The sequence below is a fragment of the Lynx canadensis genome, chromosome C1 (assembly GCF_007474595.2).
Source record: "Lynx canadensis isolate LIC74 chromosome C1, mLynCan4.pri.v2, whole genome shotgun sequence".
NCBI lineage: Eukaryota > Metazoa > Chordata > Mammalia > Carnivora > Felidae > Lynx > Lynx canadensis.
The window spans coordinates 99,398,038-99,423,426 of NC_044310.1; the positions used below are offsets into that span (position 1 = coordinate 99,398,038).

A 25,389-nucleotide genomic window follows, 5' to 3' on the forward strand; every position below is an offset into this window, starting at 1 on the left:
GAGGATAAGGTCTGACTACAATGGAAAACAGCTGTGGCTGATGCCAGCACATCTGTCCAGGGTCATGTCCACCTAGGACTACCTGCCAGGGCACCTGTTTCTCCTGGACGGAACACCCCCCCCCCCTTTTCCTCTGACTTCCCCTTTAAACCACTCCAGCTTTGCCTGGCTGTGGAAGATGGTCTTTGAGACATGAGTCCACCACCCTCGCAGGTTTCCAGCTTCCTGAATAAAGCAAGCTTTCCTCTCCCGCCCTCACTTGCCTCTCAAGTATTGATTTTCGAGCATCAAGCAGCTGAACTTGAATTCAAAACCTGTTCTCTGTCTAGGAACACTATCTCTTTGCCTTTTCCTTGCCCAAATTTGTACACCCCTCCAGCTTCTCTCTCCTTAACCATTTAACCCACAGGGAAGACCAGAGCAATTCGTGGTCCAAGTCATGGACCAAGACGTCCATGACTCTTTCGCTCCATGACAAGCTTGGCACCAGGACCAGTCCCAAGGACCAGACCTCCCTCTTCTTCCTCAGCCCCCCTCTCCTGTCACTCAGCCCTCGCCACGACCCTCCACTCCCAGAAAAGGTAGGGCTGATGCCCCCGAGTCCCACCCACCCTCTCATACTCCTCACCTGTGGCCCCCTCGCCCCCATCCTAAGGATGGCACAGCATGGAAACGGCGTCTGGAAAGGAGACAGGGGAGCTATGCAGCCTGCCCTGACCCAATCATGCCCACGGCGCAGGTAACAGACCCTTTTCCCACCTCCACCAGGACTCAAGGCGGCATATCCAACGGAAAATGCTTATAACTGAATGTAAATACCAGTATTTGCCTTCTGTTTTCTGGAGGAGGAAAAAAAAATTAAAAGATGGAATCAGATTACTTGCCTGTAAATGCTTTCCCTGTAATTACCCTAGTACCTACTGACCACTGTTTCCTTCCATCCGGTTTCAAAGATAACAGAAACGGGTAGAGTGTGGTCATCAGCGTCAGGCTGATTTCTTTTTAGTAAGAGGCCACCTCACAGCACAGCTCCCCGGTCAAGTCTGGTGGCCTTGGAACCACAACCTTCACGTGCGTTCCAGCAAAAGAACCCTCACTTGGGGCCAGCAAAGGCCTGCTCCTTCTCACAAGCATGCATTTCATAACTGTTGCTGCTGACACTATTTTAGGGGGCCTTTCTGGACCTGAGATGTCCCAGTTTCTCCAAGTTCTCAGGCTGATTGAGAGGTATGTGCTGATCTCCAAACAGTCTCTTTACTGGCCACTACCACCGTCCCACACGAGGAACAGAAAGACGCCTCCTTGGTTCCCATCACGCCCTGTCACCTGGCTCTTCCTCCTAGAAGCTGGCAGGCTTCTATGTCCCCCTTGATGCTCTCGTGGCCCCAGGAGGAGGAGGAAGCTAAGCCCACATATTTCCTGAAAAAACACCACAAGGGTTCCTTCAGGCAGCATTAGGATGTTACTTCTCTGATGCAGAAGCCTTGAGGGGCTTGTCCAGTGCATCAGGAACAAGACCAAGTCCTGGATGTGAACCGGTACCCATGGCTATGGCTTCAGGAGGCTGTGCCGTGTCCCTCGACACAATGTCCCCCCACCCTGTTCTCTCCCGACGCCAAGGCCATGGAGACACAGAGGTGAGAAATGGGGGATATCCAGTTGCCAAGAACACACAGGTTTCCAGTGGGTGGTCTTCAGAGGGCCCTCAGGCTTCTTACTGTTTCCCCAGTTTCCTACTCTGGGTGCAGCCCCTCTAGCTCCCCCTCAGTGTGCGCTCCTTGTACGAACCACTAGTGCTATTCTCCTAGTGCTATTCTCCCAACTCTGCTGCAGTCTTCTCCCCACATTCTCTTGGTCTTCTGGAGGTCATGCTGTGATGCTTAGCAGGAATCTGAGCTGCTATCTGTGCACACCCTGAGCTCAGTGCTTGGGGCTTGGTAGACGCTTCAGTAAATGTTACTGATGGATGAGCCTATGAGCCAACGAGTCCAGCAGGCTCCAAGGCTCCACTTCTCTAAAGTTAGGAAAAGCCCGGAACACCCACCTTCAGTTCTGGAGGTTCCCGGCAGCTCTCTCTGGGAGCCAGGGCTGGCTTTGCAGGACAGCAAGGGAGAGACAGTGAGAGAAGCAGATGGGTTGGCAGCAGAGATGACCATCCTCCTGACCATGACCATCCCCACACACATGGACCACCTCTTGGATGTTAGCCAGATAATCACAAGAAGCTGAGCACAGGGGCCCATTCAACTAACTCAAGTGGCAGTGGCGGGGTCGGGGGGGCGGGGAGTGAAGAAGGGGGGTTGACAAGCCATATTGTGGAAGTTCAAAACAACCTAAGAGTATGGGTCGTGGATCTTAGAAAGCCCGGAACTGGAGACCCATGTGACCTAGGCCTTCCTCTATTCAAGGATGGGCTTCCTTTACTTGGCCAAAGTTTCTGTGCTCCAACAATTCAGTTCACATATGCCTATTATTACTGTATACTCACAACATCCCACTATGGCTCTTGGTACAAAATCCCCAGACACTAACCTCAAAGGCTTAGTTGTGGATTTGGGGACCATTTATGATACACACTTGACCAGACTGACAAGCCAGACTTGACCAGATAGGTTTCTGTATTCCATTACTTGGCATAATACCACTGCCCCCTTGGTCCTTGTTGTATACAAGGCAGCAGGAACCATGGGGGAGGGCGCAACCCCCTGTTTCAAGCATGAGTGGCCAGGGATCCTGAAATATGTCTAGCACACCAATAAAGCACCAACATCCACACTCAACTAAAAATTAATAGTCAAGTGCATGGACACTGCCTCTGGGGATTTTCCCAAGCACCTGTTACCTTATCATAATAATTCCTGGCCATTCCTCCTCTCTCAGCTTTGACTTTCATTGTTGGTGGTTCCGTGTCTTGTACTTTGCCCTTCTCTGTGGGCAGCCCTTGGATTGCATATTTTTCCAGTTTAATTCAAGGAACATGCTTTGAGCATGACTATTACCAGGTAGCCAGCAGCGGGTCCCCTGCTTGTTCTTACTGGGGAGCACAGACACACAAAGGAGAACCGTGGAGGTGAAGGTTAATTCTGCAGCAGCCCCGGGGATTTCTGAACATAGCCCCGGAAGGTATGTGGGGCTGTGGGATTCCAAAGGGGGACAGAACATGGAGCAGGGGTGGGGTGGGGTGGGGCGCTTGCAGAAGCAGGGAGAGGTCCACTGAGCGAGGCTCTATTACATAAATTATGGCCCTTCCCCTGTGGAGAAATACTACGAAGCCATCAAAAATCATAGGGAAATATTATGAACACCTAAAATGCTGAGGGCGCCTGGGTGGCTCAGTCGGCTGAGGGTCCAACTTTGGCTCAGGTCATGATCTCACGGTTCATGAGTTCGAGCCCCACATCGAGCTCTGTGCTGACGGCTCCGAGCCTGGAGCCTGCTTCAGATTCTGTGTCTCCCTCTCTCTCTCTGTGCCCCTCCCCCACTCACACTCTGTCCCTCTCTCTCTTAAAAATAAACATTACATAAATAAATAAATAAAATAAAATGTTGAAAGCCTATTACAAAGTAAAGGAGGAAAAGGCTCTAAAGGGTTTGAAAGTGTTTTTGTAAGGAACCCCCCCCACGCCCCGTATCCCTCTATGTATGTGTGGGGAAAGAACCGGGCTCATCTTCAGGAAAACGCTAAAGGACAGTAGGGTCACAAGCAACAGTTTTTCTTTGCATGTCGTGCTCCCTAAGCATTCTACACTCTGCATGGATTACACTTGGAAAGGCATTCTCAGACCGCTTTCCCCCTCACCCCCCAAAAAAGGAGTCAGAGAGGAGTGAATGCTTTTGTGCAGATGAGTCTGAGGTTGTGTGAGGGGGGGAGGGAGGGGGTGGCCAGGCAGCCTGTGCAGGGCAGGGGTGGCGGGGTGATGTGAAACAGGGAAAGGCTGAGAGCGAATATGATGGCAAAATCAGCCAGGGCCAGGCTGGCCAGGTGACCTGGCAGGTGCAACATGTCGCATGGTTAATCAGTTGCCCTCTATTTGAGCTTCGTACTTGCTCAAGGGTCTGGCAGAACAGGTCTGACCTCATCTCCTTTTTTTTTTTTTTTAAGCTATTTAGTCACTTTGCTAAAACTCCTAATTTTCCAAGCTTTTAAACTTACAATTCCATGTTGATCTGTTCCGAGCCCCCTTACGTATCTCTTCTCTTGCTTCTTCCAACTGGATGCCCCTGCACAGCATGAATGGAAACCATGAGCCCTGATGACAAGCGTCCTTCCAGGGTACAAAGAAGGCACCTGAGTGACAGCCAGCTGGAGGAGTCCCCGAGAAAGCGGAAGTTCCGGCATTAACATGCAGGCTGCCTCTGACATACCGGGGGCCAAGGACATGACATGCGTTACAGGCTGTTTGTAGTTCCCTACTGAGAGCCTGAGAGCGAAGGCGGCCGCACCATCAAAGGCCCTGGAGAAGCCTTGAGGAACAGAGATTTCAGGATTGGGATTCTGAACATTTGCCGACGGTCCCACAAAGAAGGAAAGATTCAAAGGCCTCTGCCCCCATGGTGGCAAACCCAGCCCAGACGCTAAAGGTGTTCCCCAGACACGCCCTCCTAATTAGGGGCAAGACAGAAGACCTCTCAGAAGGGAGACAAAAGATTCAAGGCAGTAATGGGATGTGTTATCCTGAAACTGAGGCTTTATCCCTGGCTGTCACCTGAAAAGGGCCATAAGGACTAAGGACCTGCTAAATCCCTGGCATTAGCCAAACCCGCACCATACTAGTGTTTTCCACAAGTGCGTTCTCATTTTAACTTCATAGCCGTCTTCTAAGAGAAGTGTACCGTCCCCATTTTAGAGATGAGGTGAGCAAACGGAGGCTCGGAGAAATTAAGAGCCACAGTGGATGGCAAGCCAGTACCTCCTTGTTCATCCATTCCACAAATACGGATGGTGCCTCTCCTTTGCCAGCCGCTGTGTTCTTTAGGCTGATGAACTACAAGACCCAAATCCCCTCACAGTCCGGGAGGTGGAGACAGATGTGTAAACGAAGGCTGCAAAGAGCCAGCAGCGCTGTGAAGGGCGTATGGAGGACACAGGGCAAGCCGTCCCTGCCAACCGTGGGGAGTCAGGAGAGCTTCAGAGAAAAGCGCTTCCCTGCGCCAGTTTGAAGCAGGATGAGCAGGCATTCCTGCTCGGTGAGGCTGGAACAACACGACCCGGACCTCGGCACAGAGCAGGCTGAGTCCACACAGAGCTGCGTGAGGGAGCTGGAGGGCCCACAGAGGGCTCAGACCAAGATGAAGCAGGGGCTTATTGCCATGGTAAAGAGGCTTTGGTCCAAGAGCAATGAAGAGTCACTGAGGGGGTGTTAAAAAGAGAATATATATTCTGAATCATGTCTTGGGAAGACGTTTCTGGCAGGAATGACTGGAAAGGGGTCCCAGCAGGGGATCCTCGCGGTGATCCATAAGAGTGCCACTGAGGCCCCAAGTAGAGCAGATCACAGGAGGTGGAGGGAGGCAGTCTGGCAGAAAAGATGCACAGAAATGTGGTCAAGAGCCTGAAAGGGTGTCCAGGGAGCTGTCCAGAGCAACTCCCAGATCTGGGCCACTGGGTAGGTGTGCAGAAGACAGAGGAAGCGGGTTTGTGGGGAAGCTGATGAGGTCATCATTGGACTGAGAGCCCCACTGTCCAGACCACCCCACCACCTGCAGCTCGAAATCACCTCCTCCAACAACCCTCTGCAGGACAGAGGGAGCAGAGGACGGTCACACAGCTGATGGATGGCAGGCACTCAGACGGGAGGTGCCTCATAGGCCATGATAAGCCACTGAGCCATTTGAGAAAGTTGCCAGAAGACGGTTAATTCAAGACTGTTCCCAAATACCTGGCATTCGGTCCTCCTCAAAACCTCCATCAGCTGTAGACCCCACAGCTCCCAAATGGGCATTGTTAACCACAAAGGTCCAGACACAGCAGAAGTCACCAAGAGCAGAGCCCCTTCCCAGAAGGCAGTCAAGGATTCGACTCACACGACTCAATCAACGAATGCTGGGTTGAGAAAAGGGAGGAAAGACAACCAATGTTCCACCCAGAATATGATCCCATTAATGAGGGCTCTGATTATATGGTTGTGAAGGTTACCACTTTGCTAGGGCTGCACATTTAAAATAGTTACGTGGTAATCAAAACCAGAAAACGCTGACCATCCCCGAAGGTCTCCAACGCATCTAGTGCTGATAAGGGGAGTTATCAGTTGCCTTTTGTGTAGGGCCAGATGAGCTACGGGTGGGTGTGTGGCAGGGGGGTGGGTGCGGGGGGACAGGTGTGGGGTTGGGGGTGCAGGGGCTGCCAGCATCCCTCGGCACAGAAGACTGCCATTGAAAGGCGACATACCCACCAGGATTTAAACAGCGTCTCCGAAACCGCTTTCAAGAGAACCGTGGAGTAACTGACCACACAACACTCCGAATGAGGGGTCCTCAGAGGCAGAAAGAAAACCGAACCTGGAAGGCAACAAATGAGGACGTGGACGCTGAAGGATTAATTTTTAATCCTGCTCAGCGATCCTTTTTCAGCCATATGTTTCTGTCTCCCGGAACTCAGCACGGACTGTACAGGAAATCCATGCTCTAGGAGGGAAAAGAGAGACTGTACTCATTAACTTAGAGCTCCCCTTGTCTGGCGGGATTAACTCACCATACCCGTAGAGCCAAGCACAGGCCCCACTGCATGGGGTGCTTTTTACGGGCAAAGGAGCTGTGGTTAAAAACCTTTCTGCAGAACCTCCAGCCAAATCTGGAAAAGTAAAGGGCCGCAACCAGGAACAGGCTAGGCAATAGACAGAAAGGGGCTCTGACAAAGTTGTAGATCCCCACTGGTGGGGATAGTGACATTAGTGCGTTTACAGCATATTTGATTTACTTGCTAAGGCAAAATTCGCTAAGAATGAGACACTGGGACCTGAGTGGAAAGCTTCTTCGCTGCGGTGATCCCTGACAGGCTCATTGTAAAGTAATGAATTTCGTGGACACTCAGAGAGAAAAAAAATAGCTTCGAATGCTACGGATCGATGCTGCGCAGTGCAGAGACACAGACTTTGGTGTCTATGAGCTGCGCTCAGGTACCGCGCAGAGCCCAGCTGCAATCTGTCCTTTTGAAGGCCAGCTAAGAAGTCGACCCAGGCCCGGGCACGGCGCCAGGGTCCCCACACTCGAGCCATTTGGAACATCCTGGGTTCAGGCGTTCCTGTCCAGGGCTGGATCAGGAACTTCCCACCACCTGCTCCAGGGACTCGGGGGTCTCTGCAGGTTGACATCCATCCCAAGGAAGTAGAGCAGAGCTGGTCTGGGGTTTTTGTGGGAGGTGTTTTGTTTTTTTGGTTTCATTTTGTTTCGTTTTTTACATTAGACAATCTCTCAGTTTCCTCTCTAGGGCTGAATTCCCTACGTGCAATAAATAAATAAAACCAAAACAAACAAACAAACAAAAAGGGAAAACAACAAGACATTCCTTACAGTCCCATTTTAGCTCCAAGTTTATGTGATTCTGTACTACCAAAATTCAAAGCCCGTGGATTCCCCCAACTATACAGACGTCCCTGTACCAGGGAAACGTACGTGGAACTGGCAGAACAAAAAATATCAGAAATCGGGATCTTGGGAGTAAAAGAACACTTAGAAACCACACAAAGCAGAAATAAAGAACCAACGTGGAATGAATCCAACTTGAATTAGAAGCAACATCTAAAATGACAGGTTCAGAAAAACCTGAACAGAGCCCCAGGCTGGGCTTGACCTGGAGTCCGCAGGCCCTGCCTTCTTGCGAAGGTGGCTGGGTCGTCGGGTCTGGAGAGGAGGCAGTGGCGAGGGAAGAACCTCAGGGCCAGACCAGACGAGCAGGGAGAATATTTCATTCGTGCACTGCAACGGCAGTAGTCTCTCGGGGACCGGGTGAGGAGCAGACTTAATCTTCACCATCTACATCCTTGTGCATCTTTTTAAATTAAACACGTGCATCCATTCACTCATTCAAAAGTAAATGAATAAAAATGCATGCTATGCCAAAGTAAAATCCAGAGACAATAAAAAAGACTAAGATAACTTACAATTTCCCCTAATGAAGTGTCGTTTAGAGCCCTAAGGGGAAGGTGGGGGGGGGGGGGATGGGCTCAAGCACGTGAAGAAAACAACTAATCACCGAAAAGCACGTGGTTCTGGCCAAACTGCACCTCCCTCCCTCCAAGTCCTCAGGCCCAGAACATCTCGTTCGTCAGGCTCATCATCATTTGCCGCATCCTCTCCTGTGTGCCCAGTATCTTGGGCTGCCCACCAACCACAGGTGGCGCCCCCAACTCTCTGCCTGTAATGTATTGGGGAGTTCAAGTGTTCCTGCCATTTCCCCACTTAAGCAAGTGTTTCCCAAAGTTGACCACAATGGTACCTTCGTTCCATGTGCTCTGCTCACCTGACTCTGACATGGCTCCCACGGAGAGATGAGATCTGAGTCTCCTCCCCTTGAATCTGGGTAGGCTTATGACTACGGCAGTAGAGACACTCGTGACCTCAAGGCTGGGTCACAAGAGGCTTCTACCTGGCTCTCTCAGGACACCCATTTGGAACCCTGGGGCCCATGGAAGCAGCCTGACTGCCCTGCGCCCGCCATACTGGGAGGAAGCCATGCCAGCCCTCAAGAATGTCCACAGAAAGAGAAAGAGAGGCTGGTCCCCATAGCTCCACCTCCTGGAGTCCCAGCCGACAGCTGCCTGCAGCCTCACCAAAGACACTAAGCCAGAATCACTACCAGCCAAACCCTTCCTGAAGTCCTGGCCTACAGGATTCCTGAGAGAGAGAATAAAAGGATTCTTATTTTAAGCCACCAAGATTAGGGGTGGTTGGTTGAAAAGCTCTATGTAACTGATAACCTGCCTCTAAACAATGGAATCCCCAAGGTCTAGACCCCATCTCAAACTCACCTCAGGTTCCAACTGCTTACTGTTTTTTTTTTTAAGTTTATTTATTTGAGGGAGAGAGAGAGTGCATGTGCACACAAGTGGGCGAGGGGGGGGGAGGGAGAGAGAGAGAGAGAGAGAGAGAGAGAGAGAGAAAGGGACAGAGAGAATCCCAAGCAGGCTCTACACTGCCAACGTGGAGCCTGATGCGGGGCTTGAACCCGTGAACCACGAGATCATGACCCGAGCTGGGATCAAGAGTTGGACACTCAACCGACTGAACCACCCAGGCGCCCCCTCCTCCCTGCCCCCACTTCTTATTGGTTTTGAGGCACGGAGCCTGGCCAAGCCCTGGAGTCGAGCCGCCAATTCCAGAAATGTGTTTAAATAAATTCATTGTGTCTGCCCATACTTGACTTCCTCCCAAACAATCCCCACTGATGTCTGCCTTCCTCAGCTCTCTTCCTGGCAGAGGGGGGGGATCCCTGTTCCTCTCTGCTACCTCAATGTGGACCGTCTCTAAATCCTGTTGACTCCGTCACTCTCAGCCCTTCCTGTGGCCCCCTCGGGCAGCCATACCTCCGTCCACCTGCTACCCTCTGCACCTGGCCCGCCAGCCACCTCCCAGCCCTCATCCCTCCAACTCCCCACACACAGAGCAGGAAGGACTATTTTTTGTTTTACACCCACAGTGTTCCAGAAAAGACTTATGGCAGCTTAAGCACAAAGAATTCTCAGCCTCGAACACTGTGATGGCCACCTCTTTTTTGGGCACTGAAGTATATCCCCCATCGTTCCAAGAATCAAATGACCAGAGCCTGTTGACGGGGCCTCTGCCTCCACCCACAACACAAATGCAAACTCAGAAGACTCCAAAGCCCTTCCCGGGAATGGCTCTTTCTCTGCCCCACACCCAGCCAACTCCTAGTCCCTCCTGAAGGCCCAGCCCATTTGTCATCTCTGCTGCGAGGCTGTCCTTGCCCCGTGGGGCAGCTCGCCCCACACTCTTCTGCCCTGCTAGCCTCCGGGCAGCTGAAGTCACAGCCCCCCTGTAACCCATCTCTATGGGCCCCTCTGCACTTCAGCAGCAGGTACCCAGTACATGCTTGCAGCAGGAATCAATCGCTCATTCTCCCAGAACCCCCTTCCTAGTGCACCTCCACTCCAAAGAACAAGCCTCCCCACAGGTGCCTCACCACCCTCCCCCCACCCACCAGCCCACCTGAGGCCTCCCACAGCCTCCTCCAGCAAAGGGGGGGCCCTGCCCTGCAGACAGCCTCACTCCACGACCACTTTCCCTACACCAGTTTTACGGTTCCTTCCATTCTCAGAGGTGCTCTGGGGAACATGTGTTCAGCGATCCAAATCTCCACAGCTTGATTTTCATGCACTTCTGAGTTGGCCCTGGTTCCTCCCTCTCAGGCCTCAAGAGCATCAGGAGGAAGGCTGCTGACAACTCTTCCTGAGCTCCCAACAGTCTGCATGTACTTCTGCCTGGAAGAAATGCTGGTCTCCAGGATGGATGAGGCCACTCTTAGCATCCTAGGTCTTAAAACTAGAAGAAGTATTGGCACCGCTGGATTCTCAGCTTCTAGAATGGTGCCTGGTACCTAAGAGGAGCTCCAAATATTAGCTGACTGAATAAAAGAACGAGAAGGTCCCTGGCCTAGCCTGGGGAAGGCATGCTCTGCCAGGCCCCCTCTCCACCAGGCACCGAGGCCTGAGAGGTTGCAGGATTCGGCCAAGGTCAACCAGCAAGCCAGGGACGGAAACTGGCACCCCATCTCCTGCCTCCCGGCACATGGCCCTCCTTCTGCCCAACCTCAGCTTTCTCACCACCCACCCCTTCCATGTTCCAAAGACAGCATCTCCACAAGAAGTCCTGGCCAGCATCCAGGAGTATTTTTCTTCCTGGCTTTAAAACCAACTGTGACAAATGGCTCTGCCGATCTGGGCCATGAGGCTGAGCAAATGGGACTGCGATTCACACTATTAACTTAAATCCTACTCGATGTTATTTCAAATTAGGGCATTTTAACCAGAAATTACAAAAAGCATTGTTTGGCGGGGGGGAGGGGTGCGTTGATAAGTTTCCAGCAGATTCATTTACAAATCTACTTGTTCCTGGCCACCCTTGGCAATCACAGATTTTTCTACCCACTCCCTTTACTTCCGTCCACACAAAGCCCTGACTCAGGGATGTAAAGAATGATTCTTGGGGCCCCCTGGTCTCACTGCCCCCTAAGCCTGACTCCCCACACCTGTGGCTCATCTCCACTGATGGCAGCCCAGATGGAGAAGCTCTGTTAGAAAGTTCTTCTTTACTCTGAACTGAAATTAAGCTCAGGGGTCCTGGACACAGGACGAGCCCAGCCACTTGTCTACCCATTCAGTGGGTAATAACTGAGCACATTCTAGGCACGAGACACTGAAACAGGTACTAAGGCTACGAGAGATGCACAGGAACCATCTTGGTGCTCAAGGAGTTTGCCATCTAGAAGCTCTGAAGCTTCTCCTCTCCAGGCTGGACAGCCCAAGATCTTCCCCTGTTTCTTCTACACAGGCTCCGGTTTGCCTCTGTCCCTCCAAACGTGTTACCTAGAACCTCATGCCGTCCCCCACCTGTGGTCTGACCGGCATAGAGCAAGCAGACCACCACGCTGGTTCTAGACACCAAATTTCTTTCTGTGCAGACAAGACAGCTTTGTTTGGTGGCCACACCACATGGTTGGTACCTGCCAACTAAAACCTGCCGCCCTTCCCACAGCCTCCCCCTCTCACACTTGTGCAGCTAAGATTCCAAACCTCGCCTTTAGCCCAGTTCTATCGTAACAGAATGCAGAACGTCAGCCTACCTAGTTTTTTGTCTTCCTTACCATCCAACATATTTGCTGTCTCTTCTTGTTTTTAAGTTCTTTAAATGACTTTAAATGAGTTATGGCCTTCACCTTCATCAAAACTCACCAGAGAAAGTGCAGAATGGTCAAAGACAGAACCCTACAATACCCTAATCCAGCCAGAGAACTATGAACAGGATGCTTGGGCACAAGACCTCCGCTTGCCTGTCCCGCCCACAGGTGCACTGCATCACCATGCCTCTTGCTGGCACACACAGTAGGCATTCTCAGGAAATGCAGTTTGATGCCAAGTCCTAAGCCATTCCGCACATATTAAAAATACAACTGAATTTTAAGAAAATGTGTTATTCCTAGGGGCTCCACTCTGCCAGTCCCTTCTCGTCTAAATACCTCCACCTTGGTCTTCAAGGTGTCCAAATCCCAGGCCCGCACCCCCATCCATCGGATCTCCCCCTGGTCCTTCCAAAATTTGCCAATAGGCTTTGCTTACAATGGTTTCCATCCGCCTGTGTTGGTGACTGAACAATAAGGACAAAGGAGGAGGAAGGAGGGATGGAAGAAAGGAGAACGAGGAAGGGGGAGGAAGCAGGAAAATAACAATAGCGGCACCAGCTAGTCTCAGCACTGAGTCCTGCCAGGCCCTGCTCTAAAGGCCTCACGTGGGGCACAATTAGCCCTCATGACAACGTGAGGTCGGTGCCTTTCTCACCCTGTCTGCAGATGAATGTGGCGCCCACAGGGTAAGTAATCTGTCCAGGGTCCGTACTCTGAGCCGTTCTACCTGCATCACTGCCCAGGAAAAAGTAACACGTAGGGGGATGGGCATGGGCTGAGGCACCAACCAGATAAGGAGCTAACTGCACAGGGACCATGGGAGGGTGGGGTCAGCCTGGGGAGAGGCAGGGAGGGCATCTCACGGAAGTCATCTTCCTCTGAATCTCGGGAAGTAAACAGGAGTTAAGGACACGCAGCCCAGGGACAGGTATAGGGAGGCACTCATCCACACGTGAGGGCAGGGCACACGCAAAACCAGAGGACAAAGGGTGAGTTCACCAAGAGGACTAGTGTGGGCTCTGGCTAAAAGGCCAGGATGAGCACAGGTACACGGAGCACAGCTGCAGATGGACAGGCAGGGACCAGGCCTCCAAGATGTAGGTGTTGGTAAAGATGGGAACTCCATCCTGCGTACATCTGGTCACCCAGGCCTCATTCTCCAAATCCAACCTCCTCCGGGACCATCTGTCCTACTCCGGTGCAAGCCTCAGGCGTGGAGATGGGTGTTCAATGACTGCAGATGAGGGGAAGGAGTCCGCATCTAGGACCAGACTACATACAGGGAAGGAAGGGTCCCCCTTTCCCCCTCCCCCACGCGGCTCCCACCTTCTCCAAAAGAAGAAAGGAAGCACAATGTAATTGCTTCTTCTATAACTTGTTAAGTCAAATCATTAAGGCTTCATTACTTGGCTTTTTCTAACTGTCAATATAAGTGTCTGGAAAATACGTGGAATCGTGGGCCTCTAGGAACCTATTAAATTTAAGGAGATCCACAACCCACTGTCATCGAACGACAAAATATGAATTTTCTCAGGAACGGACACGTTTCTTAGCTTCAGTCTAGATGCTAATGACATCATGCGACAACAGGAGCCACCTCAAGTTCAGAAGACTGAAAATAATTGCACGTTTCTTTAATTTTTGAATGAAGAAGCATAAACACCTGTGTCTATTCCAGGACTGTCAAATCCTAATATTTTGCCACACTTGCTTAATTTTTTTTTCCCAAGGAAGTAAGCCCTAGAGATGCTGCCCGTGTCTGTATTTCCCCCTCCTCAGTCCCATTCCACCCCCGCCCCCACTGCAGAAACAACAACATCCTGCACTTGGCATTTATCACTCCCGTCCGTTTTTATGCTTTTACTATAGATGTAAAACAATATAGAGTTTCTGCACATTTCAAAATTGTTTAAAATGTCATCGCTGAATGCACTTTGCATCTTTTTTTTACTTGACAAAACATTTTTGAGAGTAATCTCTGTTGACATCTGTCACTCCAAGTGCATTCCTTTTGATTGTTGCGTATCATAGTCCCTTGTATGAATATTCACTGTATCTATTACAATTTATCTATTCATTTTCCTGTTGATGAATGCTTAAATGGTTTCCGACCCTTCACTGCAATGAATATTCTTGTAATTATTCATCTAAGGGTATCTTCAGTCACGCTACGCGCTGCCCAAATCGCTCTGCAACACTGGCACACCAATTTACATTTCCAAGGTCAGGGTTTAAGTGTTCCTTCTGTTCCAAGTCTTTGTCAACTCCCTGGTATTGTTTGGCTTCTACATTTTTCACCAATCTGATGGGGACAAAATGTTACCTCCTTGTTATTCTGAAGAGGGATTTTAAATGCAAACACAAATTACTGAAAAATGCAGCCTAATGGACAAGAATTTTCCACAACACATGGGCAGATAATAAGTGTTCCTTGGGTTTTCTGGAAAATAATACAGGAAGGGTAGGAAAGGGAATGAGGGTACAGATAAAACAAGACTGGCTGTGAGCTGATAACAGCTGGAACTGGGTGATGGGTGCGTGGGGGTCATTATCCTACTCTCTCCACTTGAGTATACATTTGAAGTTTTCCACAATAGGAAATTAAAAAAAAGAAAAAGCAGTAGCAGCATCCAGAGCAAAGATAAACCTCAAAGAAACAAGAGCAGTGATCACGGCAGAGGGCAGCCTTCTGAGAGGGCAGAGGGCAGAGCTAAAAGGGCAGCAGAGGACAAAAGGAAGCTTGGAGAAGGGCTTTTGAATTGTGTTATTATGATTTAAGTCAAAAAAGTTAGGAACGGTATTCATCCAATTAGTGTTCCTAAAATGTTACCAGACTTTTAAGTACTATTGGTAGGATGGTCACCATTAAAAACCACCCAAGAGGCTGTTCCATAGAATTTTACTTCGAAATACGGAACATTTCGTGTGTTTTCATTCTTCCAAATTTGTCTTTTAACAGGTGCAAGAATTATCTTTTTAAAGAAAACTTCAGAATGAAAAGAAATTGGTCCTCAGGCTTCTGGTTCTGACGTCTGGAATGACTTCCGTAAGGTAAGAGTTCATATTGCACATTTATGAGGGCAGCTTTACCCTTGATGAATAATATTAGAATTCTAGATGCCTCCAAACAGCTAGAGCCAGGAGGACCTGAGTCCCTATGCTTAAGGGGCAGGGGTCCAGGCCCGGGATATGAAAGATAAACCTAAAGAAACAACAGAGTGGGATTCAGGGCAGAGCAAAATTTGACCAGGGAGAAAGCTAAAAACTCCTGTTGCACGGGGAGGAAGGAAGAGCATTTTGCTCAAGTGGATAAGAAAATGTGGAAAAGGAAAAGCCTCCGCCAGAATTAGAGCCCATGGTTTAGAGCCAGGAGCTCCAGGGCTGTCGGGGAAGAAGTGTCCTGAGCTGCAGGGCGTGGTGGCAGCAGGCAGAACCCCTCGGGGCAGGAGGCCCACTGCACCATCATCATTCACTGCTGTGTGCTGGGCCCTGAGAGCTCAGGGTGGCAGACGTCAGCGGGGGCCACCAGGCCACCTGCCAGGGAGCCCATGGCAAACACCGCTCAGCAAAGGCATTTTCAGGCTCCTCTGCATAGTGTTGCCTTAAATCATCCCCCGTCTGGAACCTTCCCCACCCCACCACCACCTTCCCCTGCAGCCTCCACTCCCCCAACCTCTGCCCCTAAAGCAGTTATTCATTAGCCACAGGGATTTACCTCCCAGTAACAACAGAGGCTGCAAACTCTCTTTTTGGTCCAAAAAGCACAGTGAGAGGTACTGGAGTTGTAGAGCCTCATTCGCCAAATGCTACGCGAAAGCTCCAGAGTCAGATCATCCTGTCCCACTCCCTTGTTCACAGAAAAGGAAACTGAGCTCAACCTGTGCAAGGACAGGACAGTGAAGAGCCTAGCAGTCAGGTTCCCCAGCTGATCCTGCCCTCCCCAAACCCGCGCTCAGCGTTCTACTCCGTGACACCAATGTTTCAGACCAGAGGACCTGTGCTTCCTTCATCAAAGAACACCTGTCAGTATCACGTGGCCATGTCACCTGTCACATGGTTAGCTCCTGACAAAGGGGCTTAGAGAACTCAGGTCTCCGGATTCCCAGATTGGAGCTCCTGTTCCTCCCACAAGGCTCCCCAAGGCCCATCTTCCTCGGCAATCCAGCGACTTTGGTACTCACAACCCTGGGTGACCAAGAAATCCCACTTGCGATGGACACTCATCGTGTGGCCTTCAGGGGCCTTGACTCACTCCCCTGACCATCCTTTGTGTCCTTGACTCCTGGCCGCTCAGCAGCGGCTCAGTCCTCTTTTGTGCATTTATTACTGTCAGTCTGTGAGAGCAAGCAGGAAGTTTCCATGCCCCAAGCTCTCGGAGGCCGGCCTTCTCAGCTGACAGCGCCCTGGGCCAGCCTACCCCAGTCACAGCGATCCCAGAGGAGGGCTGGAGGAGGTGGCTTTCGAGTGTCAGGGCAGTGGCCAAGGCCAAGTCTCATGACATTACGTGTGTACACAAGACACTATCTCATGGACAGTGCAGCTGACCCTTGAACCCCCCGTGCAATGCGGACCATTGTCCCTACTCCTCAGTGAGGAAGCTGAGGTCCTGAAAGGTCTGATGATTCACCCAAGGTCAGGAGTTAGCAGGAGTCAGGGGGAGGGCAGGAAACCAACACTTTCCATTTCAAGGGCAGGACAGTGAAGAGCCTAGCAGTCAGGTTCCCCAGCTGATCCTGCCCTCCCCAAACCCGCGCTCAGCGTTCTACTCCGTGACACCAATGTTTCAGACCAGAGGACCCGTGCTTCCTTTATCTGGACCCCTACCAAAGAACACCTGTCAGCGGTCCCCACACAGGAAATGCCACCACAAATAAAGAAAAAGGTAAACCCAGCCACATGCTCCTCAAACTCCTTTTCTCTATTTCCCCAGGAGCCACACCAAGGCCAATGATGATTTGACAGCGTCCCTGTCCATTTGGGACTGCCAAAACATCAGGGACCTTAACTGGAAAGTAAGGCAGGAAAACCGCAGTCACTGGGCACCTGTTAAGGAGAGCCCCAAGCAGTGACTCCAAATTACGAACCGAGGTGATGGCAGAGAAGAAAGCCAGCGAAGGAGGCTGCTCTGGGCTGCCAAGGGCCACCTGGAGAAAACCTCTCTAATATCAGCTGGCTCCAAATGTTAAGACTTTTCCAGAAACCCCACATTAAAAGAGCAGGCTCTGTAACTGGTTACTATAACCTAGCCACTACACGAGCCAGCTATGGAACCAAACATATCTACAATCAGTTGACTTGAGGGGATATTACCCTTGAAAACATGGGTGGGTCTCAGCTACTCTGCTGAAATCTTCAAGAGGAAAAATGGAAGTTTCCCTAGTGAAGAAGAAGTCAAGGCTCAGACTACAGGGTAAAATCCTGTTGAGTTTCCAGTATGCTGGCCTTCCCTAGAGACTTCAAACTTGCCAACCACAGAACCACAAGAATTATTCCAAAAGTTAAATCTCTGTATGTGTGCCTGTGTGTATACATATGCATGTCTGTACGTATATGTATACATACATATATATGCGCACATGCATACATGCATATATGTTCATGTTATAAACGTTTATGTTCTCTTTCTCAGGAGAACCCTATCTGATACTGATTTTTGTACCAGGATGGTTCTAGAGGAGCAGAATCTCAAATATGTGTTTTCCCAAATGGCTCTGGGGTTTCTAGAATTCTCTAATCTGAATAAATATAAAGGCAAACAACTCTTTAAAAAGAAAAAGAAGAGGAAAGGAAAAGTGCAAGCTCAGTACACATTAAAGTGATTATCAGCCAGTAACACCACAGCAGCTAGTGACCCTATGGGATGACCGGAAAGGCCCCAGGTTAGAAGTCAACTGTGCTAGTCCCCCTTCATACTCTGTTGGTGGGAAAGGAGGATGGCAGAGCCACTGGGGAAGACAGTCTGGCAGTTTCCTAGAAAGTTACATGTAAACTCGCCGTATGACCCAGCAATACCCACTCCTGGTATTTATTTACCCAAGAGAAACGAAAGCCTATACCCACACAAAGTCTCGTACACGAAACAGATTTATACTAGCCCCAAACTGGAAACAACCCAAATGTCCATCAACGGGACATTCTGTCCATCACAGAATGCGATCTATCCGTACATGCAAGCACATGGATGAATCGCAAAAGCATTATGCTGAGTGAGAGAAGTCCAATTCAAAAGGCTTCATACTGCAGGACTGCATGTGGCCGACACTCTGGCCAGGACAGCACTGTGGTAACAAACACCAGATCTGTACCTACTGCCTCTGAGGGTGTGAGGAGGGAACTTCCGGGGGCAAAAGTACCACTCTCTATTGATTGTGATGGCGGTTCACACCAACATCCCTCAGCGCTCACGGAACCATACACTTAAGACTGGTGAATTTCTGTTGCATGTTAATTACCCCACAATAAAGCAGATTAGACCAATACTGGGCTCCTTTTCCTTAGCAGGAAGTGGTTTGTGCTGGCTGTGACCTGGAGAAATCACACAACCTCGCTGTGCCCCGACTGCCCCATCTGGACAAGGGGTTGCATGACAGTCCTCTGACCCGAAACTGCAGGGATGAAGTCAGAGAATGTGTGTGAACACACAGACTGGACTGACTTGGGGGTTAAATAAATGTCAGCTTCTGCTTCCCTCTTCAGTGCAAAGGAGCCACCCTACCGATCCATAAACCTTCCGGGTCAGGGGTCAGGGATGCACCAGAGGGCTCGGTGAAGACCAGGAGAGCAGGCTGTAGCCTGAGTGGGACACAGGGTAGAGGGAAGACGTGGATATGGCTGCTCGGGGGCTGGGTGGGGGGGGGGGGGGGGTGGGGAGACCGAGAACAGCACAGAGGGGGTGGCAAGGGCCAGACAGCTGTGGACCATTTTGCTCAAGGCCAGCCTGGCTGGGGCCTCCAGGCCTCTCATTTCGCCTGCCTTAATGAGAGGTCGTGCAAGTGCCTGCCCACAACTGCATCATCTCCTCCTGTCGCCAGCTTAAACACAGAGTGGAGCTAGAGCAGGACAAAGTCTCCTTTATAAAACACTGTGGCTTGTTCCCACTGCCGTTTGAACCCTTGGGCTCTGTGACACGGAACACCAGCTTCGGCCACTCCCCGTCACTTCCCACAGGCGCCAGGACAGCACATTCCCGTGCCTGGCTCCTGGGTAAATGCCATTATCAGTGCCTTCAGGGGGAGCCGGAGACTTCTAGGGGCTGAGGTCAGAAAGCATGGACCCGCAAGACTCCTAGGAACTTTCAAAGGCTCGGAAGCGAAAGGTGCCAGTTCGTTAGTGTGTCTCGTTTTACTTCACAAGTTCCTCTTAGTACAATACACTGACCAGCCGCGACACGGGTACTTTCTGGCTCATAAAGAGCGCAGGCGAGAATTTCCTCAAGTCACTGGAGGAGAGTAGGAAGGAGGCAGAAAGCGGCCACTGAAGAGTATTCACAGGATACCAACGTCACCAGAGGCAAAAGCAAGTGAGTTGTCAGTGGAGAAATCTAGAGGAGGGAGACGGCGAAGTCTGGACAACAAGGGAAGGGAGGGGAGCAAACACTGGGGTTCCCTCGGGTCAGGAGCCACTGCCACCAGCAGGAAAGTCCGGCACTGGCCAGCCTACTCTTGCCTGTGGGGTCCCTGTGCTTCAGGGGATGCTATCCCAGGTAACACGGGTATCCATTTCCCCAAGCCCCGCCCCCCCACACCCCAGCACGCCAGCCAGCAATAAACAACTCACTTCCGCAGGACACTCTAAACAGATACTCTAGGATTCCTTACGCTCAAATGCCAACGCACATTCTTTCCATAAACCCCAGCACGGTGCGTGAAATGACATCAACACCGCTCCCTGAGAGCACTGGAAAAGAACGCAAAATGGGGGAAATCCTGAAGAACAGGCAAGAGAACAGGAGCTCCGACAGAAACAGGAGCTTGAGCAGATAGAGGAGGCTGGAAGCGAGGCCGGCTGACACACCGCATAAGCCAAGGCGTAGAGGCAGAGGGCTGGCGGGTGGCAAAAGAGGTGGGGCAGACAGGCAGGCGAGCCCCAGGGGGTAGAGCCCAATCAATGGGGTGAGGAAACCCCCTCAGAGCTGTCGCGGCTCTCAACGTCAAATGAGGCCAAGGCTGGTGGACACTCCGCGGCCAGTGGATATGTTCAACGGCTCAGAGATTCTTGGAGCCCTGCTACAGTGGCCTCGCCCAGACTGAAACAAGAACGGCAAGATATCCTAAGGAATGTGACGACAATGTGGTCCAAAGGTCTTGCATTAATGGCTCAGCAACTATGTACTGTGGCTTAAATCCAATCTCCAAATGGCCAAGGCAACCTGCCACCAGTCAGCTGACCAGGGAGGCCCCCTGGTCCTAAAGGACAACTTCCGCTGAGCATTTACCAGGCACCAGGCACGTGCCAAGGGCTCTCTCCCTAGGGTGGCCCCATTCAATTCTCCCACTAACCCACATGAGTGGCTCCTATTGTTTTACAGATGAGGAAATAAATGGGAGCTTAGAAGAGTTAAGTAGCTTGCCCCAAATCCTACTGCCGGCTCCCTAACAAATGCTTATTGAATGTGGCCTGGCTAGACAGATGGAAGGATGACTGGAAGGACAGATGGACAAAGGAAAAGGCCAGGCTGACAGATGGCTTTGGTGTCATCTCCTCCTGGGACGACATGTGGACCTTCTAGGCCTGTCAGAGGAAACAGGGAGAGCAGTGGGTAAAATAAGGGCGGCTACCCATGAACAGACCGGTACCCACAAATACTCAGGACACCTCGGTTTTGTTGAAAGTGGAAGACAAATTTAAAAAAACGTTAGACAGAGGAACGGTCCCTCCATGTCGTTCAGTTTTCAAATTCATAAAGACAAACCCGAGGGGCCAATGCCTGGCTATCCCTCCGTCTGAAGGCTTTTCTGCTGGGTCTCTGTGGGCCTCCAAGTTTCCAGTTGGACGAGAAACAGAGCGCACCAGAGATCACACCCGGAGCAGGAGAGGCGCCTCACAAAGGCCCTTCCCCTGCATCCAGCTCTGCTTTGTTTAAGGCAAGATCAGATTCGGCATCTGCACTTTTACTCGCTGCCTGACGAAAACCAGATGTCAAATGCCTCCCAGCGCTTCATCAGGGCCCCTGCCCTTAGGAAAATAGTGTGAGTCAACCCGGCAAAATGAACCCGGCTGTAGCAAAGAGTGGTCTGGGCCCAGGGCCTGCCTTGCTCCACACACTCCAGAGCCTTTAAGAAAAGGCACATTTCCAATCTTCTGAGAAGAGGACGGTTAAAAAAACTGGGCTTTGCACCTCGTTCTTAGCTTACCGTGGAGCTCTGGAACTTTTTCCTGAAGCTCCCTGTCTAGATCCACCGATGATTGAGACGCTCAAGCTGGTCACCAGTGGATACCGGCCACCGAAACATTCCCCTACACAAGCCACTGGACACACTGGTACTCCTGGAGAGAGCGGCCGTCTCCCTACCACAGCTTGTGGGCAGGGAGCCCCTACCCTGGAAAGCTAAAAGGCTTTGGTATTAGAGGCAAGAAGTAAACTCACCCTCCAAGGCCACTAAGCCCTGGAGGTAGAACGAGAGGCAGCCGGCGAGCTCTAACCCCTTCCACGCAGACCTCTGAGCAAACCGTGTCAGAAGCAGGTGCTGAAGCGTAACCTGAAGACCACGTATCACCTGGACCCTGCACAAGCAGCAGGGAGCGGCGCCACTCTGTTACAGCTTCAGGTCTGGCTTCCACCACCACGACTTCCCGGCCAAGGGCAGAACAATCAAAGTCTTATGCTGGAAGGAGGCCCTCCTCCCCCTGTGACCGTATCTGAGGCCCGTGGCCCTTGGCTCCCAGGATGCTTGGGCCTGGGGGGAGGGGAAGGGGGGGAAGAAATGCAAGAATACTGGTTCTTAGCTGCCTCCGCCAGGAGATGACACCTGCCACTTCCTCACCCATTTTACTGTCTAAGAACAGGCACGTGACCCCACAAAACTGTGCAGATCTGGAGGGCTATGCGTGTATCTGTGCTGTCCCTGACACATCATCATAAGCCCTGGCCTCTCGTTCCCAAGGCCTGACCCATATTTTCAGATGAATTCAAGGTCCCATTACTTAGGTCTTCCATCATTACCTCAAAGCCTCAGTGGCAAAGACCAGACAGCATCGTCCTAAAATCGATCCCCTCTTTCAAATGTCCATTTTATGTCATCACGCTCAAACACTCAGAGGCAGCTTCTAGATGTCCCCCTTTCTCCGCATTCAATCAACCCATCTCTCAGCAGTTCCTTCACTCCTTTACAATTTTCCTCCGATATCTTCCTCCATTTCCTACTGCTGTCACCTCAAACCTCACCACCTATAACCGAATTATTCCACTCAGCTTTTGCTGTCTTCCCTTCTAACCGACCCGGCACATGGTGGCCTCCCCCTCCCCCTCAAGGTCCCCATTCCTAGCTTCTCCCCTGCTCACAACGCCTCTCACTGCACCCATCAAGGGTCACCTTCTAAGCCTGCAGCTCGCCGTGCTCTAGAATCTGCCTGTGGAATTAGGACGTAATCTCACCGTTCTCCGACAGCGCCTTGGCCACTCCTATCTCTGCAGGTCTGCTCATGCCATCCGCTGCTCGGAATGTCCTCCTGCTCTTCCCACACAAATCCTAATCCCACCTCAGGATCCATTCCAAATACAATCTCCTTGCTCCGGCTTTGCCGGCCAAGGGACTTCCCTCTCTCCCTTCTGGCTCACCATGGGGCTGAACGCTGGCTCTGAATAGTGTGCCTGTGGATGATAAGCTGAATCGTACTGTTTTATGAGAATAAATCCTTATTTCCTGCTCCATTGAGGGAGAGTCTAATACAGGTTGCCGTCAACTATAAGTAGCCAAAAACACCAACTCGACTGGCTGCAACAGTGAAGACAGAAAGTATGGAGGCCAGGCTGTCAGTCTTTAGTGGTTCTGTGATCAAGGACCCTGGTTCCTCACCTCTGAGGGCTCAACAGACTTCCTTTCCTCATGGTGATAAGATGGCTGCCTCATTTCCAAGAATCTAGTGGAAGGAGCTGTCCTCCTCCTGTGTGTGTGTGTGTGTGTGTGTGTGTGTGTGTGTGTGTTTTGAGAGAGAGACAGAGATATCACCAGTGGGGGAGGGGCAGAGAGAGGGAGAGAGAGAATTCCAAGCAGGTTCCACGCTGTCAGTACAGAGCCTGACACAGGGCTCGAACTCACGAACCTCGAGATCATGACCTGAGCCAAAACCAAGAGTTGACGCTTAACCGACTGAGCCACCCAGGCGCCCCTTCTGTGTTTCTTTTTAAGAGAAGACATTTTTCCCAGAATCCCCACAGCAGACTTCTCCTCGTATCTCACTGGCCAAAACTCTGCCAAACGCCCATGTCTAAACTATGGGCCTTTATGACTGGCTTAGATCAGTCGACTTTTATTCTGGAGCTGGAAGCAGGGTCACTTTTCCTTGAGTAGCACAGAGAGAGAGGCATGACCTTCAAATCAAGTCAGGGCTCCGCCATCAAGAAAAGAACGGCTGCCACGTAGGCAACCAACGGCATCTGCCAGAGGCAGGGACCGATGTCACATATTTGTGTTTTCCTAACTTGCCACCCCCCTCCTGTGCTGGCACATAAGGGTGCTCAACAAAGAGCTGTGGAATTGAGCTGAACTAGAAATTATCCTGTGGGTGTGAGAAAATAGCATGATAATAGAGTGGACACAATTGGACATTTGTGCAGAGAAACTGGAGAGAAGGCCAACAAATCCAAACAGATGCAAAAAAAGTACTTAGCAGAGGAGGTTTGGGGAAGCTTCGGTCCAAGCCCTAGGCTGGACCCGACTCCCAGTTCCACAGATACGGAGTAGGCCACAGGCCAGAGCACCAGGCTTCTCCCAGCAGGGCCCAGCTGGGCCTTCTCCTCAGTTCAACCCTTGCCTCCAATGGGCCAGCGATCTACAGCCAGCCCACAACCCATCAGGCACAAAGGAGGCTCACAATGAGGACAGTCGGTGCCTAGCAAGTAACTGGGCACTTCGTGGGCACACACAAATGCGTTGAATATGAGAACACGTGAGGTCTGGGCCGTAAAAGCGAGGGCTCCCTCTGACTCTGGACTAAAGGGACAGGTCTTTCCATTGCTGATAGGTCTCTCCTCCCTCCTTTCTCCGGGGCCATCCCGCTCAGATCTCCTCCTTCATGTCAGCTTTTCCCACAACCTCTCCCAGATTCTCTGGGCTGCTGACAGCACCTGAGCCTGGGAAACGTGCCAGGAACTGCACAGAAACCATACCAAACACAAGGCTCCGAAGTCCCATCGAGGCACCCTATCTACATCACAGGTCCCTGAGTTTCAGCTCTTTGAAATTTTAAAATTCCTTTTCCAGTAGGGTAGCAAGCATGTCCTTGGCTGAAGAAAACTGTGTGAAACGCAGCATGCTCCCAGAGTTCATTGATTACAAGGCACAGTCAACATTCGATACATATTGACTCAACAACTAGTACGTTGAACCATATGACGCTGTTGATACTCAATGGTTTCTGACCTACTAACGTGGCACTGTCACACAATTCAACCTAATATCTACTCCACGCCAGGCAAGAGGTGAAGGAGGGGCTTGGGATGCCATGATCAACAAACAACACACAGATACAATCCCTGTCCCGATGGAACTTACAGTCTGGTGCGTTAGACCGCTAATTAAAAAGTAATACACCGTTCAGCTTCACTACTATAATTAATTATACGTGTACTTATTTGTGGACTTGCTTCATTTCTTTGCTAGCCTGTAAGCTACATAAGGGTGCTGGCTGCTGTCTTTTCTATAGAACACACTGCCAAGCACACAGCAGAACACATTAGATAGTTGTTAAATTTACTAATTCATGTTAAAATACACACGTGCAGGTGCTGTGGAAGAATTGGGGGGTAAGGATCAGGGACTCCACTAGCTTGGAAATTCCAATATTGCTAATAATGTCAAATTAGGTCTTCGTGAAACAGGTATTTATACCACATATAATTGACCGGCAGTGTATTACACAGGGTTTCATAGGGACTATTTAAAATACTTAAGAGAACAAACTGTTTTCAAGCACAATCCAGTTTTTCAGAAACTCCATTTACATAAACAATTGGTGCGCTAATTGCAAATCATTCTTATTTCTCTCCTAAAGCAGGATCCCCTAAGGATCTTTATTAGGCGCTCGATTAGCCTAGTTTGAGTTACAGTATTTACTTAAAAGTAATAACAGCGAAGTTCTTGAAAAATATTTGGTAATTCTAACATTTTACTGATTCAAACCAATCCTCTTTGTTAGTCTATGTTGCTAGGGATTTTACCGTCACATTAAGACAAAGTACCGAAGTCTGAACCTGCAGTTCGCCAAACTCCTCTGCAGGACACTTCTGACAGCAAGAAACTGAGCCAACATCAGAAAGGGGTTGAAACCAGAAAATCAAGAAAGGACGATGTGAAAAGAAACTGTAATCCAGTTTA

At 50.6% G+C, this 25,389-nt stretch overlaps 1 protein-coding gene and 1 long non-coding RNA gene across 5 annotated transcripts in view; one reads left to right on the forward strand and one right to left on the reverse strand.

Annotated features, from left to right (window-relative positions):
* Positions 1–25,389, reverse strand: part of IGSF3 (immunoglobulin superfamily member 3) — a 93,023-nt gene that overhangs the window by 53,878 nt on the left and 13,756 nt on the right. The window lies entirely within an intron of this gene.
* LOC115521673 lies at positions 14,808–18,655 on the forward strand. Its single transcript, XR_003971133.1, has 3 exons — positions 14,808–14,905; positions 15,713–16,736; positions 18,353–18,655. It is a non-coding gene; the product is annotated as an uncharacterized LOC115521673 (long non-coding RNA).